The following is a 13,239-nucleotide window of genomic DNA, read 5'->3' on the forward strand; positions in this document are numbered from 1 at the left end:
TTTATCCATTCTGTCAATGAACACCTGGGCTTCCAGTTTTGGTCTAATATGAATAAAATTGCTATGAGCATTCATGTAGAAATCTCTTTGTGGTCAGATGCTTTCATTCCTCCTGAGGAATTATCTAAGAGTAGAATTGTAGGGCCACAAGATGGATGTGTATTTAGTTTTATAAGAAACTACAAGACTTTTTCCAAAGTGGTTGTTTCATTTTATATTGCAACAACATGTACAAGAGTTCCAGTATCATTCTTTTTATTTGAGCCATTTTGGTGCGTTGTGATATTTCATTGTGAATTTCACTGGTATTTACTTGATGACTAATGGTATTGAACACTTTCTCAGGTGCTTATTGGCCATTTGTAAATCTTTTTGAAGCGTCTGTTCAAAGCCCTGATAATTTTATAGCCAGAAGTAATTTATTTAAAAAAAAAAAAGAAATTAACGTGTTTCATTAAGTGCCATCATTTGCAAAAAACAATAGTCCTAAAAAACAGAGGGTTGACATATAAGTGATTCAATCAGAAATAGACAAATTAGAAAGAAGAAAACAATAGACTTAGCAATTATGAAAATTGGCTTTTAAAATATATGTAATAGACAATCCTGTGAATATAAATTTGGAAGGAAAAGAACATGGAGCAGTGAGTTTCTATACATGGTGATGGAAAGATTGGCAATGAATATTGGTGATAGTTGTACAATATGACTGATGTAATTGGTACATGTGAAAAATATTGAATTGGCAATTAATGTATTATCTATATTTTTACAATAATAAAAAATTATAAAAAGAAAAATCACAATAAAAGTATTAAAAAATAAAAAATATATAATTTGGAATAAGGTAAACAAAAATTACAAAGGAGGAAGTGAATGTAATCTATATAATGTGGAAAATAATTATAAAAGGATACCATGCACATATGTATGCCAATAAATTAGAAAATGTGAATGAAAAATGCTTTTCTAATAAACTAAAACTATCAAAACAAACACTTTAAAACCAGAAACACGTAATTAACCGTGAGCAGAAGAAGGAAATTTCTAATTTTAACTGTCAATTGTAGGCCTGTTCTTGCCATCACAAAATACTTGCGTTAGAAGCTCTTGCAGTTGTTTGTCCTTTGGTTCAGGGAATCATTTCTGTCTTAATATCCTTTGCTAATCTTGAACTCTTTCTACATCAGTTAATGGAGATTTAACCCAATGTTAGCTTATTTGTATTTTCTCTGTCCATTTTGCTTTGATGACCTGTATTGCACAACTTATTTAGCTAATTCTGCACCAGTAGCTGCACAGGGCACCATTTAGCACTCTTACTGGTTTTTGGTCTCAATCTGGACGGGTATGCAGGGTGTTGGGCAGTCCACTGCTCAACAGCTTCTTGGACCCTTCTGACAGCAGTTGGCAAGAATGACCTGTCCCTTCCAGTTGATATCACTGGAAGGTTTGCAAGAGTGTAGAAACTGCTAGGTCAAGGAGTTCCAGCTTCAAGACTAAGATTTGGAACTGAGAGTTCAGTGTTAAGAAGGCCACGAGTGTTACCACATGTTAAAATGACTCTGAACGCTCTAGTTTAACTCATAGTAAAGAAACCTCCCCAGCAATAGAGAAACACATTTAAGGATACTCCCAAAAATTCTCGCAGTGACTATAGGACTTCTCCCGCCAAGACCAGATGGAGAAGCATGTGTAGCTGGCGATCCGCACTCACAGTGGGCTCTTGCCCGTGGAGCAGGTGCACTGTCAGGCTAAGTACCTTCAATTCTTCTGCTTCAGAGGAAGCCATTTTATCCACACACCTGATATCCAGAGGGGTGCTCTCATATAATTAAGGGTCTTCTTAGGTCTCTGGTCTGAGTAAGAGGTGCTTTGTGAAACTTAGAATAATAATTCTTGCCTCCAGAATGAAGTAATTTTAAAGCAAAAACTGATGGAACATTTGGTGGACCAAACACTTTTCTGACAGTTACAACTCTATCACAAACCCAAAGCTCCCTGCTTTGAGTAAACGCATGCCCAGTCGAAGTGGCCAATGACTCATAAAATTATCCCAGTAGGTAGAGGAACAAGACAAGAGGCTGGTGCCATTGATAATCCCCTCTAAACACATTTCCTAGAGTCTACATTTCTTGACTCAATCATCCTTTCAAAAAGTCCATGCTCACCAAAATATCCATTAAGCTGAATAAAGAATATGGTAAAATGGAAAAATCCATATCATCACTGGAAATATTTTGGAAATATAAGAACACTTGCCCCATATCGAACAGCACTGGTAGTTCAAGCAACCAAAAACCAAAACCAAACCCAGTGCCACTGAGTCGATTCTGACTCATAGCGACCCTATAGGACAGAGTAGAACTGCCCCATAGAGTTTCCATGGAGCACCTGGTGGATTTGAACTGCCAACCTCTTGGTTAGTAGCCATAGCACTTAACCCACTACTCCACCAGGGTTTCCAGTTTGAGCAAAGGACCTAGTAACTGTGAAGAAAAATACTGCTTAGTAAGTAAATACTTCCTGTAGAACCCCATAAGGAGCCCTGGTGGTGCAACAGTTAAGCACTCCACTGCTAACCAAAAGTTCAGTGTTTCGAACCCACCAGCCACCCTGTGGGAGAAAGATGTGGCAGCCTTCTTCTGTAAAGATTTACAGCCTTGGAAACCCTACGGGACAGTTCTACTCTGTCCTACAGGGTTGCTAAGAGGCAGAATCAGCTCCATGGCAATGGGTTTCTAACAGCTATACTTAGAATTTTGTATCTGATGAGCAGAAGGTACACTTTGCACATATGTGTTGAAATATTTGCAAAAACAAATCAAAGCTCTTAATGAATTTTGAAATATAAAAGTATCACTGCTTACTTTTGATGGTGTAATGAAAAAAAAAATCGGATGTTAATAACAAAAGTTTAGCTACCCCAAAATAAATTCCAAACCATTGAATATTTTAAAATAAAAACAACATCATCAATAACGTATCATATGTAAATGTTAAGTCAAAGTCAAAAATCAAAACTGTAATTTTCTGTTGTTGTTAGGTAGCGTCGAGTCCACTCCGACTTAAAGGGACCATATGCACAACAGAACGAAAACACTGCCTAGTCCTGCATCATCCCCACAACCCTATGCTTGAGCCCATTGTTGCAGCCCCTGTGTCAATCCATCTAGTTGAGTGTCTTCCTCTTTTTCCTCTTTTACCAAGCATGATGTCCTTCTCCAGGGACCGATCCCTTCTGACAACATGTCCAAAGTATGTGAGACAAAGTCTCATCATTCTTGCTTCTAAGGAGCATTCTGGCTGTAATTCTTTCAAGACAGATTTGTTTGGTAGTCCCTGGTATACTCAATATTTTCGCCAACACCACATTTCAAAGGCGTCAATTCTTCTTTGGTCTTCCTTATTCATTGTCCAGCTTTTACATGCATATGAGGCAATTGAAAACACCATGGCTTGAGTCAGACACACCTTAGTCTTCAAGGAGACATTTTTGCTTTTCAACACTTTAAAGAGTTCTTTTGCAGCAGATTTGCCCAATGCAATGCATCTTTTGATTTCTTGACTGCTGCTTCCATGGGCATTGATTGTGGATCCAAGTAAAATGAAATCCTTGACAACTTCAATCTTTTCTCCGTTTATCATGATGTTGCTCATTGGTCCAATTGTGAGGATTTTTGTTTTCTTTATGTTGAGGTGTAATCCATACTGAAGGCCGTGGTTTTTGATTTTCATCAGTAAGTGCTTCAAGTCCTCTTCACTTTCAGCAAGCAAGGTTGTGTCATCTGCATAACACAGATTTTTAATGAGTTTTCCTCCAATCCCGATGCCCCATTCTTCTTCATATAGTTCAGTTTCTCGGATTATTTGTTCAGCATACAGATTGGATAGGTATGGTGAAAGGACACAACCCTGATGTACACCTTTCTTGACTTTAAACCACGCAGTATGCCCTTGTTCTGTTCGAACAGCTGCTTTTTGATCTATGTACAAGCTCTTCATGAGCACAATTAAGTGTTCTGGAATCTCCATCCTTCACAATGTTATCCATAATTTGTTACGATTCGCATAGTCAAATGCCTTTGCATAGTCAAAAAAAAAAAAAAACACAGATAAACATCTTTCTGGTATTCTCTGCTTTCAAGCAGGACCTATCTGACATCAGCAATGATATCCCTGGTCCTACATTCTCTTCTGAATCCGGCTTGAATTTCTGTCAGTTCCTTGTCAATGTACTACTGCAGCTACTTTTGAATGACCTTCAGCAGAATTTTACTTGAGTGTGATGTTAATGATACTGTTCAATAATTTTTGCATTCTGTTCAATCACCTTTCTTTGGAATGGGCATAAATATGGAACTCTTCCAGTCTGTTGGCCAGGTAGCTGTCTTCCAAATTTCTTGGCATAGATGAACGAGCACTTCCGGCACTGCATCCATTTGTTGAAACATCTTAATTGATATTCCATCAATTCCTGGAGCCTTGTTTTTCACCAATGCCTTCAGTGCAGCTTGGACTTCTTCCCTCAGTACCACTGGTTCCTGATCATATGCTACCTCTTAAAATGGTTGAATGTTGACAATTCTTTTTGGTATAGTGACTCTGTATTCCTTCCATCTTCTTTTGATGCTTCCTGCATTGTTTAATATTTTCCCCTAGAATCCTTCAATATTGCACCTCGAGGCTTGAGAAATGCTGAGCGTATTCTTCCCCTTTCGTTTTCTATCTCCAGGTCTTTGCACATGTCATTATAATACGTTGTCTTCTCCAGCCACCTTTGAAATCTTCTGTTCAGCTCTTTTACTTTATCATTTCTTCCATTTGCTTTGCTATTTGACATTCAAGGGCAAGTTTCAGAGTCTCTTCTGGCATCCATTTTGGTCCTTTCTTTCTTTCATGTCTTTTTCATGACCTCTTGCTTTCTTCATGTATGATGTCCTTGATGTCATTTCACAATTTGTCTGGTCTTCAATCATTTGTGTTCAACGTGTCAAATCTATTCTTGAGATGGTCTCTAAATACAGGTGAGATATACACAAGGTTGTACTTTGGCTTTCGTGGACTTGTTCTAATTTTCTTCAGTTTCAACTTGAACTTGCACATGAGCAATTGATGGTTTATTCTGCAGTCAGCCCCTGTCCTTGTTCTGACTGATGATATTGAGCTTTTCCATCTTGTCTTTCCACAAATGTAGTCGATTTGATTCTTGTGTATTCCATCTGGCAAAGTCCCCTTGTATAGTCACCATTTGTGTTGTTGAAAAAAGGTATTTGCAATGAAAAAGTAGCGGGTCTTGCAAAATTCTATAATAGGATCTCTGACATTGTTTCTATCTCCAAGGCCATATTTTTCAACTACTGATTCTTCCTCGTTTCCAACTTTAGCATTTAAATCACCAGTAATTATCAATGCATCCTGATTGTATGTTTGATCAATTTCAGACTGCAGAAGTTGGTAAAAATCTTCAATTTCTTCATCTTTGGCCTTAGTGGTTGGTGTGTAAACTTGAAGAACAGTTGTATTAACTGGTCTTCCTTTTAGGTATGTGGATATTATCCTATTACTGACAGCACTGTACTTCAGGATAGATCTTGAAATGTTATTTTGATGATGAATGCAACGCCATTCCTCTTCAAGTTGTCATTCCCAGCATAGAGGACCATATGATTGTCTGATTCAAAATGGGTAATACTGGTCCATTTTTAGCTCTTTTTTTTAATGCCTAGGATATTGATATTTATGTGTTCCATTTCATTTTTGATGATTTTCAATTTTCCTAGATTCATACTTAGCACATTCCATGTTTCGATTATGAATAGATGTTTCCAGCTGTGTCTTTTCATTTTAAGTCGTGCCACATCAGCAAATGAAGGTCCCGAAAGCTTGACTCCATCCCTGTCATTAAGGATGACTACTTTGAGGAGGCAGCTCTTTCCCAGTAGTCTTTTGAGTACCTTCCAACCTAGGGGGTCATCTTCTGGCACTATATCAGGCAATGTTTCACTGCTATTCATAATATTTTCACTGGCTAATTCTTTTCAGAAGTAGACAGCCAGATCCTTCTTCCTAATCTGTCTTAGTCTGGAAGCTCAGATGGAACCTGTTTATATGGGAAGTAACCATAATAAAAATATTATATATCAGACATAATTAAGTGTAAGAGGCATGTTTTAAGTGTTCTCATTTTTTTTTTAAAGGAATGTATATAAATCAATTAAGTATTTATCTCAAGAAATGAGAAAATAATGAACTCAGTCTAAGGAAAGTAGGTGAAGAGGATTAAAATTACAAAACTGGCAGTAATGAGTTTGAATGGGAAAATAGATTGATCCTCAAACTTGTGCTTTGTAAAGTTCAATAAAATAAATAAAACTCAAAATGTGAGCAGAAGTGGAGGATCATTTTTATCTAGAACATGGACTTAGTTACAATGCTTAGAAAGACACAACTCCAGGTGGTCAAAACTCAAGCGTGGGCTTCATTATATTTTACAAAGCTCCAGAGCTGATGTTGATGTGTTTCTCAAATGACGGTAAACATGGACTTCCTTTAAAACAAAAAGAAAAACAGAAACAAAAACTCAATGTATCCTATGCTGATATATTATTTTCATACATGTAAATTCCTTACGTGCATACTTTTTATACATCTGAAAGCCAAACACATTCACTAAGTGAATACCAAGCACATTTATTATGTGAATACCATAACAATGCCCAGAAAACCAAAAGCAACATCAATTCATTGTGACTGGTGATATTTTGCTGAAGCTAAAACATTGTTCAGATTTGTAGTTGAAAGATGATATTTTGTTTTGCATTTTACTTTCTTTGCTCTTGTAAGATGGAACTGTAGGGCTGTCATACAGGTCATCATCATGATCATTTTAACTCTTGCTACATTTCTTAGATGTGATCATCCCACTTAGTAGTACACTTCAAAATGCACTATGAATTTTAAAAATTCCGTTTATTGAAAATGTTTCATTGTTTATTAACTAGTATCCCCACTGCTAAAAAAAAAAAAAAAAGATGTTCCAGAGTGGCACAAAGATGGAATAAATCCTGTATCAGCACACATAAGGTGCCACCTACTCAGTATTTCTGGCCTGATAACGCTGACCCATTCTGCATGACAACTCAGTTGTCCCACTACTTTATTCTATTCAAGCAACTTCAAAACCTTCCTTAGCCCAGTGTGCTGTAATATCGTTTAGTCTGCACTCAGTTCAAGGGCTTTGTTCTGCATTAAGTCCAACTCTGTTCTTTTTCTCATTAGCATGCAACAATCAAAGTCACACATTATATCCCTGCAGCAAGGGTGTCTGATAATGTTAAGTTGGGATCTCAACTGAGGAAGTCTTACCTTACCAGAAGGGTTTTCAACGGCATACTTTCATTGCAAGGGAAAAGTTTTGGCTTTATAACTGGTAACCTGAGTACATCAGGGATGAGTTTGATTATTGGCATTAGGCCTTTCCCACTTAATGGGACCCACATACACACTTATTTATCAAGATATTAATGTTCAGTAATGCATCTTTACATGATCTCTTGGTGACAAAATAATTGTAAACAGAAATAAACATCCAGACATTTAATTATACATTAATTCTCCGTTGTAAAATGATAGGGGATATGTCAACTTTTTTTTTGGCTTTAAAAACACAATGAACAGATAAAATTCAAAAGTTCTCAGAAAACTTGTAGACCCTTGAGAATATGTCCACCTACATCCAATGCTCAAGTGGATGTCTGGATTTGCACAGACAATAATAGTTGACATTTCTGGGCCCATTATCCCTCTCTGGGCTCAACCCAGGTTGACATTCAAGCTTCAGATAGCTCCTTCTCGCTCTTGGTTTTGACAGCATACTCAGACCCCTCTCTGTGCTGATCAAAATAAAAAACCCAAAACTGAACACACTGCTGTCAAGTTGATTCTGACTCATAGTAGAACTGCCCCATAGTGTTTCCAAGGCTGTAAATCTTTATGGAAGCATACTGCCATATCTTTCTCCTGCAGATGGCTAGTGTGTTCGAACCGTTGGCCTTTTGGTTAGCAGCCGTGCACTTAACCACTGGGGCACCAGGGCTCCCAAATAAAAGCCACACCAAATTTTTTATTTTTTATGATCCCCTTTTTGTGATTCCCTTTTTCTACTTCCTTCTTCCCCACTCATAATATGGAGTTGGCCAATTAGTCAAGAAAAAAAATTGAGTTTTTGTTATATACCAGGTCCTGATCTGGGTGTTGAGGATAGAGACCTCGACCAAATAAGAATGGGGGAAAGGGGTAAAATTAAAAAAAAGAAAAGCAATTTAAAGTTTGGCTTTGTTTAACTGTCTCTTGGGAAGGCAAGAAACTGTTAACAAACATTTTAAAATATTTTCAAGTCAACATTATTTATGTCACAATCTTTATAGCTTCTTACTCTTGAGAAATAATCTATAGTTTTCTACTTTGGGTATCCCTTTATTTCTTGAGGTGCTGGGGTGAATCTACAGTGGGTTCTGAAAGAAAATCATGGTTCTGTCTTTTATCCAAGCCCAGTCATTTGGCTTTTAAGCAGTTAGGATTTTTTGTTAGACTTCTCAAAAGTCATATTAAAATGTCAGTGCTACTACTTAATTTTAATCTTCCTTCAATAGGGATCATCAGAAACCAGTCCCTCTACTTAAACTCTAAGAACATAACCTTCAATTGTCTGGCCAGCTCTTGTACGAACATGCTGTGAGAAGTGATATTTGGGCATCATATCAAGAGCTCGGAAACCCTGGTGGTGTAGTGGTTAAGAGCTACACCAAAAGGTCGGCAGTTCAAATCCACCAGGTGCTCCTTGGAAACCCTATGTGGGCAGCTCTACTCTGTCCTATAGGGTTGCTATGAGTCAGAATCGACTTGAAGGCAACAGGTTTGGTTTTTTGTTTTATCAAGAGCTTAGAAGAAGAACAGCAAGTTAAACCTTCCCTACCCCAAAAGAAGGAAATTATAGAGACAAAATTAATTAAATAGGAAATTCATGTACAATAAAGAAAATTGATTAAAAAGAGCTTTTTTTTTTTCCCAAAATATAATAAATTTGATTAGTCTTGCTAGGGATTTATAAATTTTTTAAAATCCAGTTTGACATTTTTATCTTTAAACTGAAATAATCAGCTCATTTAGTATTTACACACATTCATTCTTCCCTTTGCTTTTCATTTCTTCATGCATTTCTGTGCTTCCGATCAGAATCATATTCCCTCTGCAAGAACTTCTTTTAGTGGCTCATTTGATGCAGGCATGCTGACATTGGAACCTGATTGTTAATTAAGTTTCAGACTTCATTTGGATTTCACCAGTTTTTAATTTTTTAAATTTATTTTTAGGATCCAATCAGAATAGTACATTGTCAAGTCTCCTTCGTTTCCTCTGGTCTGTGACATTTCCTCATTCTTTCTTTGTTGCTCTTGACTTTGACACTTTTGAAGAATATTTGGTACTGTCAGTATTTAAAAAAAAATTTATTTTAGCCATTCTACCAGTTGCGTAATTGTATTTCACTGTGGTCTTAATTTGTATTTCTCAGTGAATGTTTTTTTTTAGTGAATACTGATGCTGAGCATTTTTTTCCACGTGTGTATTTGCCATCCTTTTCTGGGTTATATATGTACCTTTTCATGAAGTCTGTTTAAATTGGGCTATTGGTTTTCTTAATGTTGCGTTTTGAAAAGTTCTATATGCATTCTGGATGCAAGTTCTTTGTCTGAAATGTGCTTTGTAGATATTTTATCTATTTCTATGACTTGTGATTTCCCTGTTTTAACAGTATCTTTTGAAGAGCAAAAGGTTTTAATTTTGATGAATTTTAATTTATCAGTTTTTCTTGTATGAGAAGAGCTTTTGGTGTCATATCTAAGAAACTCAAGTTCACTGAGATTTTTACTCTCTGTTTTTTTTCCCTAAAAGCTTTAGTTTTACATTTAAGTCTATGGTTTATTTTGAGGTACACTGTGTGTAAGAGGTGAGATGTGGGATGAGGCTTTTTTTTTTTTTTTGCATATGGAATGTCCAGTTTTTCCAGCACCATTTGTTGAAAAGACTATACCCTGCCCACTGAATTGCCACTGAACTTTGTCGAATCTTGGTTGATTACATTTGTGTGCTTTGTTCCTTTGATCTATGTGGATATATAAATATAAACATTCCTCTAAAAACTGCTTTAACTACATCCCACAAATTATGATATGCTGTATTTTAATTCCATTTCTTTCAAAATAATTTTTAATCTCCCTTGAGATTTCCTCTTTGGCTCACAGGTTACTTGAGGCCGCTGTTGTTAGGTGCGGTCGAGTTGGCTCCAATTCATAGAGACTTTATGTATAACAAAATGAAACGTTGCCTGTCCTGCACCATCCTCACAATTGCTGCTATGTTTGAGCTCGTTGCAGCCACTGTGTCAGTCCGTCTCACTGAGGGTTTCCCTCTTTTCCGTAGGCCCTCTACTTTACCAAGCATGATTTCTTACTTCAGCGATTGGCTCCTCCTGATAACATCAAAGTAAGTGAGACAAAGTCTCACCACTTTCACTTCTAAGGAGCATTCTGGCTGTACTTTTGTAAGTTCCTCCAGCAGTCCATGGTATATTCAATATTGTTCAGCAACACCACAATTTGAATGTGTCAATTTTTCTTCAGTCTTCCTTTTTCATTGTCCAACTTTCACATGCATATGAGGCATTTGAAAATACCATGGCTCGGGTCAGGAGTACCTTAGTCATTAAAGTGACAACTTTTTTTTTTTCTTAATCATTTAAGTGCTTTAATAAGAGTGTGTGTGAAATGTAGTGGAAGCATTTTTTGTTTGGTTATAAGATTTAAAAAAAAATTGTTGTTGTTGAGAATATACACAGCAAACATACACCAATTCATCAGTTTCTACATATCCAGTTCAGTAATATTGATTACATTCTTCAGGTTGTGCAACCATTCTCACTCTCCTTTTTTTTAGTTGTCCCTTCCCTGTTAACATAATTCACTACCCACTAAGGTTTCTTTCTAATCTTTCCAGTTGTCATCAATTTGATTCTACATAGATAGTTCTTAAAAAGCATAATACTCAAGGCAGGTGTTTTTTACTTATTAAGCTAAACTATTGTTTTGCTTTAAGACGACTTCAGGAGTATTTCTGGTTTAAGGTTTAAAGATTATCTCAGCACAATAGTTTCAGGAGTTCATCCATCCTCTACGGCTCCAGAAAGTCTGGAGTCCATAAGAATTTGAAATTATGTTCTGTACTTTATCCCTTTTTATCAAGATTCTTCTACAGAATCTTTGATCAAAATGTTCAGTAATGGTAGCCGGGTACCGTTCGGTTCTTCTGATCTCGTGGCAAAGTAGGCAATTGGCCACACATTCCGTATCTTCCTCCTATTCCTGACTCTCCTCCTTCCTCTGTTGCTCCAGGTGAATAGAGATCAATTGTTGTGCCTTGGATGGCCACTTGCAGCTTTTAAAACCTGAGGCACTATGTAATGAACTAAGAGGTAGAATAGAGGCACTAAATATGTTATCAGGCCAGTTAACTGGGATAGTCCATGAAACCAGTGCCCTAAACCTCCAAACCAAAGAATGAATTTCCAGAGGTGTTTGGTTGTACATAAGAAGCCTCAGCAGCTACTCTTTTTTTTTTTTTTGTCATTGTTGTAAATATATCTGTCATGGATTGAATTGTGTCATTCAAAAAATATGTGTATCAATTTGGCTAGGCCATGGTTCCCAGTATTATGTGATTGTCTACCATTTTGTCATCTGATGTGACTTTCCTGTGTGTTGTAAACCCTACGTCTATGGAGATGGGAATAGTGGCGGTTATGTTAATGAAGCAGGACTCAATCTACAAGATTAGATTGTGTTTAAGCCAATCTCTTTTGAGATATAAATGAGAGAAGCAAGCAGAGAGACGGGGTACCTCATACTACCAAGAGACAAGATCCAGGAGAATAGTGTGTCCTTTGGACCTGGGGTTCTTGCGCTAAGAAGCTCTTGACCAGGGAAGATTGATGACAAGGACCTTCCCCGAGAGCTGATAGAGAAAGCCTTCCCTCAGAGCTAGCACACTGAATTTGGACTTCTAGTCTCCCAGACTGTGAAAAAAATAAATTTCTCTTTGTTTTTTTTTTTTTGTTAAAGCTATCCACTTGTGATATTTCTGTTATAGCAACACTAGATGACCGAGGCAATATCTATCTCACAATTTTTGCCAGTACAACTTTTTACAGGTGTACAATTTATTGACAGCAATTTTAATAATCAGATGTACTACCCTACTGTCATGGATTGAATTGTGTTCCCCAAAATATCTGCCAACTTTATTAGGCCATGATTCCCAGTTTTATGTGGTTGTCCTCCATTTTGTGACTGTAATTTTCCTATATGTTGTAAATCCTAATCTCTGCCTATGGTTAATGAGGCAAGATTGGATTATGTTGTAAAGGATTAAGGTGGTATGCAACACCCTTGCTGGGGTCACAAAGGGAGTTTCCCTGGGGTGTGGCCTGCACCACCTTTTATCTTACAAGGGATAAAAGGAAAGGGAAGCAAGCAGAGAGGAAGGGCCTCTTACCACCAAGAAAATAGCTCTGAAAGCAGAGCGTGTTCTTTGGACCCAGGGTTCCTGCACGGAGAAGCTCCTAGTCCAGGGGAAGATTGATGAGAAGAACCTTCCTCCAGAGCTGACAGAGAGAGAAAGTCTTCCCCTGGAGCTGACACTCAGAATTTGGACTTCTAGTCTACTAGAGTGTAAGAGAATAAACTGTTTGTTAAAGCCATCCACTTGTGGTATTTCTGTTACAGCAGCACTAGATGACTAAGACACCTACCCTTAATCAATGTGATTTTTCCGTTACTGTTAACCCCCCTTTTCTCCCTCCGCCCTGCCCCTAATAAACCACTAATAAACCTTCATCTCTAAACACTTGCTTTTTCTTGTCTTTTTATATAAATGAGGTCACACAATATCTGTCCTTTTGTGACTGGCTTATTTCACTCAGCATAGTGTCTTCAAGCTCCATTCATGCTGTAGCATGTATCAAGACTTTGTTTTTCCTACTGGCTGAGTAGTATTCCATCGTATGTATGTACCACATTTCATTTATCCATTCATGTATTGTTGTGCATTTGAGTTGTTTCTATCTTTTAACTATTGTGGATGGTGCTGCAGTGAACATTGATGTACAAGTCTCTTTTTGAGTCT

The sequence above is a fragment of the Loxodonta africana genome, chromosome 8 (assembly GCF_030014295.1).
Source record: "Loxodonta africana isolate mLoxAfr1 chromosome 8, mLoxAfr1.hap2, whole genome shotgun sequence".
Lineage (NCBI taxonomy): Eukaryota > Metazoa > Chordata > Mammalia > Proboscidea > Elephantidae > Loxodonta > Loxodonta africana.